The sequence below is a fragment of the Puntigrus tetrazona genome, chromosome 9 (genome assembly GCF_018831695.1).
Source record: "Puntigrus tetrazona isolate hp1 chromosome 9, ASM1883169v1, whole genome shotgun sequence".
NCBI classification, from domain to species: domain Eukaryota; kingdom Metazoa; phylum Chordata; class Actinopteri; order Cypriniformes; family Cyprinidae; genus Puntigrus; species Puntigrus tetrazona.
This window is the reverse complement of record NC_056707.1, coordinates 2,830,226-2,835,776: the sequence shown is the minus strand read 5'-3', so window position 1 is coordinate 2,835,776 and position 5,551 is coordinate 2,830,226. Positions and strand designations below refer to the sequence as shown.

The window sequence follows — 5,551 nt, the reverse complement described above, 5'->3', positions numbered from 1 at the left end:
GTGATTAAGTATTACAAAACATTTGAATAAAATAAAAAAATTATTATTGTATGTTTACACTGAGCCTTTTTTGAAGAACTCATAGTCCAAACTCATAGTCACATTTACAGAAGACACTAGACTGTAAACCACATAGTGTGTGATAAATTGTTTGATGTGTCGCAATCATCCACCCTAAGTGTAATTTAAACACCTATTATCCTGTAAGTGTTTGCAACGTCAAATATTAACTGCTAATATTTGTATTGTAGAGGTCAGATTACAGTGTGTGGACCATGAGCGTGGGTGTGTGTGTGTGTGTGTNCAGTAGTAAGTTCGCTGGGGTGAGACAGAGAAAAGGAAAGATGTGTAGAGAAGTTGTCGCATTCGTCCTTGAGAAAGCAAAGAAAAAGTGTGCGTGTGTTTTTGTGACGCTTCTTTTGTTCTGTGTAATATCGCTCCAACCAGTCCCCCCTCCGTTCCCGCTGCACTAAATAATGTGGGGTTTGTCCCTCTACAGTGGACACACACTCTTTCAAAAGTCCTTGCCTTAAATATTTACGGTTTTAATAAGTCCCTGGATGTTCTCTCTTTCAAGGCGCGACCATGGAAACTATTCCACCATGACAATAATGTCACCCGAGGTCTCGGAGCCAAGAAAAGCTGAAGCATGTCTGTGAGGCAGACGCAATATTCACACGCTCGCTTACAGCTACACGTCAAGCATTACGTCAAGTGTGTTTAATGAACTGAATCGTTTGCATATGCATCCTGGCAGTGCCTGGCGGGGTGATAAATCATTGGGTCACTGGAGGGAACTGCAGGTCTGATAAAAAAAAAAAAANCTTACCATCTGTGTGTGTGTGTGTGTGTGTATGTGAGTGTGTGTATATACAGTATATATATATATATTTGCATGCAACAATACAGTTAGCCAACTGTTTTTTAACCACGAATTACAGTTCTGATGTCTTGGCAGTATTTTTTGCGACTTGCGATTAACAATGCAATACAATACAATGCAATACAATCACAATTATTTTTAAAACAATAAATATATATAATAAACACCACATTTGTTATCCATATTTGTAGGGCCGAGTGATTTGCCTCAAAATTCCAGTTTGCGTTCCAGCATTTATCTGATATTAAAGGAATAGTTGACCCAAAAATAAAATCACCCCATATATTACCCTAAAGCCATCCTACTGCAGGTGTATATGGCTTTTTTTCTTTCAGACAAGCACAAACGGGTCAAGTAACAGTTTTAAAGTTTGCCCACGGTTTTCAATTTTGAAGCGACAGAGTGGTGTGTATGCTGCAGCTGGAACAGAGCGAGTAAATGAGACTGTGAGAGTCATCGTGTTCGCCTGCCTCTGATTTACTCTGCAAATATGACCTCATATTTGCGTGAGAGCAAATGGTCTGATGTGTTTTGTTGACTCTACGGCTCAAAAACAAGTAGGAGAAAAAGAAGGATCCATCTTCTCATCACTCGGTCTCCCTCTTTCATTCTCCTCACACAAACCGACAAATCTGCAGCAAATCTGCGTGATGCGATCATGTCGACATGCGCCAGGAAGGTTTCCGGCGTCTTGTTAAATCCATGTCACGAAGGATTCGGGCTGTTCTGGTGTCCGCTGAATGTTTATAGAAAATAACACGCACTCAAAATCAGTTTGCCATAAGTATGTCTACTCTATACGTAATTTCTTTCAAAGTATGCAGCAGACTTTGCGGAGAAAACTAATCTAAACCTAAAAAAAACTTAATTTCTGTAATGCCGGACACTGAAAGTTAGCTGTGTGTTCTGATAAAATGATTCACAGACGATTGTTGATTTACTTCTCATTGTCTCTGCGCATATAAGCTAGGGAAGGAAAAACTAAGGCACTTCAGCTTTAAGGATCGTTTTCGTCTGGAAGGAGGATCAGATTCTGATTGGACTGATTTGACAGTATCTTAGCAACGCTCTTCAAACATGTCATTATGCTTTACTGTGCATCAGCAGATAAACCTTTTCCCAGTTACCTCTCTGTTTTGCCTGACCTTCCGCTTCCTCTCTTGTCTTACACACATACGCACGCTCATAGCGCCTAAGTGCTGTGTGTGATGTGTACTAAATTACTGTTTTGCTGCTCTGAATGGAGTAAAATGGAATACATTATTCTGTTTCTCTAAATTACATATCAAAGGAGGACGAGCGAGAGCTGGAGAGAGAGAGATCTGATATCAAAGTAAGATATCTCAATCTCTACGGAAGGAAGGAAGTGGAATAACTAGGCGAGAAAAAAAAGGAAAGTGGAGATGAAAGCTACTGAAAATGTATCTGCCAAAGGGGAAAGCAAGCAAGTGTGTGTGTGTGTGTGTGTGTGAGCAAGCATCTTTATGTATTTGAGCCTGGTTGTGTCTGTTTCTTCCCAGACACACCTCTGTGTGAACTGTCCCAATATTGTGTTATCTAGATGATCCTTGAAACCTTGGCAAAACAGGAAACTGAAATCTTGTTGATTTTTTGAAGTTTGACAGTTGCGTTTTTTCACATTTTGTCAGTGAATCTGGCATTCAGAAATCAGACATGGAAAACATCTGATGTACTGAGTAGATATAATTTAGCCCCACTTTTGTGTCCTTGTTACAGTGTAATTAACGAACGTAATACATTTCGTTTCTGAATAATATTAATTACCTTCTTGTACTAGGGTTAAAATTAAGGTTTGGCACCTTAGGTTTCCTTGCATGTAATTATGTAAGTAAATTGTATGCAATTATAATTAACTAAAATGATCTTAAAACATATTTATTCCATATCAAGTAAAGCAAACATATTTTATTTCAGTTAGCTGCCAAGGCAACATTTCTCATTTTCATTTCATTTGACTTGACGTACTAATAAGAACAACATAACTATCAATAAGAAAGCTAAGACGGGGTACAAAAAAACTATATACAAATTAAAAATGAAAACTAAAAGGAAAATGGAAAAAATATAAATACAAAGTCAATTTACAATATGAATAATGATTTATCATTTTTAAAAGGGTCATCAGATGACCATTTACACTTCTTTAGGGTCTTAATGGAAAGTCTGTAACAAACTTTGGTTAAAATTTGTTAACAAACTGTTTACACTTTAAAAATCAGCTCTGTTTTCATCAAGCCATTCTAGTCCATGTTGCTTTAAATGTTAATGAGCTCTGCTGACCCCGCCCCTCTCTTCCGTGGAGAGACAAGCAGACTATAGATATGTGTAAATGACCCTTTTTAGTATAAGTTTGATCTGGTCTGGTTACAGTTGGACAAAATAACAGTTGCCACATTACTGTTTTAACAGTTACATTAAACAATATGTCAAAACAACAGCACTGCACACATCGCAAGTGCTCAGCGTTGTTTCTGGTAATGATGTTTGGCTGCTGTCTCTTCTAATACTTTTAACTAGCTCCAGACGCGCTCCTTTTCAACTCTTTTCACTACGTACACATTACTTCTCTCTCCCTCTATGACAGATGACAACAGTAACGCAGAAACGGCAGTGAGACGGTGATACTTATTTAGAAAATAAGAATGCAGCTATAGTCAACTGATTCAACAGTTTATCCCAACTTAATATTTATATCCACTTTTCCTGAACTGATGAAAAATCTTTATATCTTTTTTTCTAGAAATATTCGACCCCATTTGACCCTATTTTGACAAGTACTTTTAGTTTTGGAAAGTGCTACTGTTGTCCACAAGTGTAGAGCATTAATTGAACATTTCTGCTGCATAATATGATTCCCTTAACAAGACTTGTTGTTGTATTGACCTTCATAACATGGTAAGCTGTTCAAAAGCGAGTTTGATGACCTGATTGGCTGCTCGGTGCACTGTTTAACAATGCGATTAACATAATCACTGCGATTCGTCAGCTAAATTATGCATTGCTTGTTTCCTTTTGTCTCTGTGTGAGTTTTTCTGTTTGCCTCCCCTGTGTGGCGAGCAAAACGTTTTTGGCTTGTATTTTTGTAATTATAAAGTTGTGCAGAACCGTTTAAAGCATATGGTCAAGACTGTAAACTCACAGTCAGCATAGATTTACACAACCACGCCAACACACGCTGTTTTTATAGTTGTGTGTCGCATAGAGAGAACAGCTCACAGCTGGGAACAATACTGACCTTTTCTCCTTCACTGCATTCCTGCTGTCTGGGAGGGAACTCTGTATGTGTGTGCGCGTGTGTGCGTGCGTGCGTGTGTGTGTGTGTGTGTGTGTGTGTGTGTGTGTGTGTGTTTGATGCTGAGAGCTGTACTCTGGTAAAGTAACAATATTTCCTTTACAGTTTGACAGTCTTTGTTTTTATATGTCTATTTTACTTTCTTTCAGGTAGTTTTTATTGGCATGGTTTCTGAATTATGAGAGGCATGTCTTTTAAAAGCATGAGAAAACAATAACTGACACAACAGAGTAAATAAATAATGTATTTGTTTTATAATAAATGATTCAAATTAAGTTAAAAAACTAACTTTTTAAAAGAAGACTCTTATGCTTGCCAAGATTCTATTTTTTATACAGTAAGAAAAGATGTATTGTAAAATATAAGTTCAATTGAAATAGCTAAATTTTTATTTTAAATCATTTAATATTTCGAAAGCAGAATTCTAATCATAAATCCAACATTTCAGATTAACATTATCCCTCAGAAATCATGTTACTGTAATATGCTAAATTAACATTTATTATTAATGTCAGTGTGAAAACTGCTCAAATGTATTTATCTTTCTTTCAGGATTCTTTGGTGAATGAAGTACATAATGGTTTGAGCAAATATGTTTTGGATTAAGAACCAGCCGTGACACCAGCTGGTTGTTTTTGTATTTTAATTTTCTGTTTTGATTCTGTTCTTTGATATGATGAAAGCGCTGGTCAGAGAGATTTGGATATAGCATGTGTGTGTTTGAGATTACGGTGACTTTAAGAACTGATGACTAACTGATCCTGTGTGTCCTCTGGCTGTTATCTCTGCTTTAGAGGGAGAGCAAAAGTAAAAGAGAAAGGCTGTCCTCAATTACTCCTCCCTAATACACACACACATCTTAAAATGTGTGTAAAATTGCAGGGAGCTGCATCATTGAACTAACTCAATCTAGTAGGATGTCCTGTAAATGACCGAATAACTGCAGCTTACGTTCGTCTTCCACTGCATCTCTCTTTCTCTCTTTCTCTATCTGTGCTGAAGTTAAGCAAGATTTGGCCTTAGGAGTCTGACGAAAAAAATCCAGTATAATAATGTGCGTATGTGTGTGTGTGTGTGTGTGTGAGAGTGATGGAAGAGTTCTACCGACCTACGGCTGTTTTTGTCTCTCTCTGATTGCACCAAATATATCCAATTATTCCTAGGGCCTGAGAAATGTGATTGTGTGCGTCTCTGGTGTCTCTGAGGGTTTGTGTGAGCACGTGTGTGTGTGTGTGTGTGCGTGTTTCATCTTTGATTCCTTCCATCTTTTGATCAGCCGTTCGTTTCCACATTGTCACAGCTATTTTAGGCTGATTTAGCCTTTGCTCTTACACACACACACACACACACACACA

At 37.6% G+C, this 5,551-nt stretch overlaps 1 protein-coding gene across 2 annotated transcripts in view; it reads left to right on the top strand.

Annotated features, from left to right (window-relative positions):
- The window catches only part of LOC122352064 (polypeptide N-acetylgalactosaminyltransferase 1-like), a 31,029-nt gene that overhangs the window by 3,178 nt on the left and 22,300 nt on the right, over positions 1-5,551 (top strand). The gene's annotated exons all lie outside the window — the stretch shown is intronic.